At 45.0% G+C, this 2,500-nt stretch overlaps 2 protein-coding genes across 6 annotated transcripts in view; one reads left to right on the top strand and one right to left on the bottom strand.

The window, feature by feature from the left end:
• The window catches only part of LOC126572720 (uncharacterized), a 94,443-nt gene extending 93,345 nt beyond the window's left edge, over positions 1–1,098 (top strand). The window contains exon 8 of the mRNA XM_050232257.1: positions 1–1,098. This exon is cut by the window's left edge and continues 1,303 nt beyond it. The gene's annotated coding sequence lies outside the window, so the exon portion shown is untranslated.
• Positions 1,099–1,204: 106 nt separating this feature from the next.
• The window catches only part of LOC126572721 (adapter molecule Crk), a 4,420-nt gene continuing 3,124 nt past the window's right edge, over positions 1,205–2,500 (bottom strand). For all 5 annotated transcript variants that reach the window (XM_050232258.1, XM_050232260.1, XM_050232263.1 and 2 more), the window contains exon 3: positions 1,205–2,500. This exon is cut by the window's right edge and continues 2,044 nt beyond it. The gene's annotated coding sequence lies outside the window, so the exon portion shown is untranslated.

The following is a 2,500-nucleotide window of genomic DNA, read 5'->3' as shown; positions in this document are numbered from 1 at the left end:
CGATGTACCGCCTGTCCCGCGTATGTAAAATACAGAACAAGCAAAAGTATACAAAAGAAAACCTCTGCAGAAAAAAAACATTTCACTCACCTCATCCCCCCCCCCCCCCCCCCACCCAAACCACACACTAACACACCTTGAGCATACAATGTGATGCTGGTGGTCTTCCAAAGTGGATATCTGGCAATAGGAAATGGCGGAGTGGAATGGGAAAAATGTGGGAGAAATCTATTTAACTCTCGAGAAAACTCAGGCGCCTCGGAAGATGCGCAAACCTCTTCAATGAACGGATGAATGTTCCTAAACACACGACCCCCTCACGGTGAAATGATACGGGGCTGCGGTACAAGTAGGAGAACATAGGATAAGAGCGACGAACGGGGAAAATCATCCAACGTGTATCGCCGACCGGCACCGCATGCATTCGATGCTGCCAGCCCCACACTACACGGTGGTACGTTTGATCATTTTCCAGAGTTTTCCCTGCTCTCAGGCTGCGCTCAGTAGGCTCAGGCAGCAGGCAGTAGCAACAGGTCCGGCCAGGCAACTAGATGTTTAGTTTTGCTGTCCTTCTTTCCATTCGGAACAACAACAAAAAGGCGGGTTGTAGATGTTTGACGATTTGCATGCTGCATGAACTTTCGCCAGCCCGTGGTATTGATAACGATTTCACGGTCGACTCGACTCGATCACTGGTCGAAGTAGCTTTTGTTTGTCTCTTTAACGTTATAGCTATAAATTGTTGGTTTTTCTTTTCCTTTTCCTACTAGTTTTCTTTCCTTTCTTTCTTTTTGTGGTCGACATTTAATTTGTAGCACCGATGTTCTTCGCCCAGGCGCACCAAAACTGTGTGTTCGTGTGTCTGGCAGGGTCGGTGGCAATCGCAGCAAGAATCGTAGAGTGCTGTGTAGTAGGGCACTTGCCGTGAGACGAGTGCAGGAGCAGCTGTAAATAGTTAACCAAATGTATTACAAAGTAAAAAAAAGGGTGCCGCAGGGTGTAGAGAAAATCATGGTAAACAAGAAAGGCGGATGGAAGGCGAAACCTAGACGAAGACGAACGTAAATGAAATCCTAATAAAAATTATGTAAAAAACAATTTCTAATATCGACAAACGGTTTACCATCGCTCTCAATTGGTTCCCTGCATCCGAAATGGAATTTCACATGAACTACGAACGCTTCAACGAAGCAGTAAAGGGTGGTTTAAACTTGAAAAGATACAATACAGCACTATATTTCCTCTGTCACGGTTTTTTTTATACAAATACATGCCTCAGCTCTAGAATGTTGGTAGCTTTTATTCCTCTACTTCCGGTACACGGACCCTTAGATCACCGTTTATCTTTTCCGCACATCTTCAATAGGCATCACCAGTGCGCGCTGGTATGGTACTATACTCAGTTCTCCTTTCTCCGCTCTACGATACAACCCAAAACTGTACTGAGAAAGTTAAATAGATGCACACACTGTCGATCGACCGTGCGCTCACGGTCCGATCGTCTGGCAGCTAGTTCAAGAGGGATCACTAGAGATGATCATTATACTCGTTTTGCACTTCAGCTGTAAGCTAAATCGAATGGATTGGTTTTGAATATTAATACCGTTAACATAACACAGCACCGTGGTGCGTGCGTGTGGATGTGTGTATCTGTGTAGCTGTCTGATTCTATTGATAATAGTATGTTTGTTTTTCGTTATTCTTTTCTATTTGTTCTGTTCTGTGGTAAATAGGTTCTGTGTGTTGTCGGCGATTTGTTAATATCGATTCGCGGGGCTACAATTGTTACAACATTTCACGCCGTTTTGGTGTATACTCTATCTATTTCCCTGGACCGTTGCCTAAAGGCTCCCTGGGTCCCGTACTTTAACGAAAAGAACCCAACCTCAACTCCTCCTTCTCCATTATTGCACGGATTGACACGCTTTTCTTCTTGGTTTTCTGCGTATTTGGCTTACTGGAGAGCGATGCGCGTTCTTACATGCCTACTTGTGTCCTGTTATCGCATACATAACTTGTGCCACACTTTCATAGAAATCTTTCTTGTCGCGTCACCCACTTCCGCTCACTTCCACCCCCCTTGGGCGATTCGAAATACAAAAATAAATTGCTTCGGTTTCCGTTTTCCATTAGAATTCTGTTCGACGCGTGTAATCGCCAGAGACAAAAAACACTTTTGCTTCTCTAACCTAAGATTTCTCACTCTCTCCCCCTCACTCTCGCTCCTCCTTATCTGCTTTCTCAGCGCTAGTTGTGTGCATTTCATGGGTTTGCTTAGATTTGTTGGTTTATTCTAGTCTATCGGAAACATTCGTTGGTTACGTTCTGTCGGACAGAGACACAGCTATAGAGAGAGAGGGGGAAACCGAACGAGAGAGAAGAATGCAATACGATCGCGCGAAAGAAGCAAAGTGCACCCTCAGGGTGGTTGCAGTGTGGAATCAATTCTAAACGATCCCTCACACTCCACCAGCTTTTGCCTAAATGCAACAGCGGACCG

The sequence above is a fragment of the Anopheles aquasalis genome, chromosome 2 (genome assembly GCF_943734665.1).
Source record: "Anopheles aquasalis chromosome 2, idAnoAquaMG_Q_19, whole genome shotgun sequence".
Lineage (NCBI taxonomy): Eukaryota > Metazoa > Arthropoda > Insecta > Diptera > Culicidae > Anopheles > Anopheles aquasalis.
This window is presented reverse-complemented; position numbering and strand designations above follow the sequence as displayed.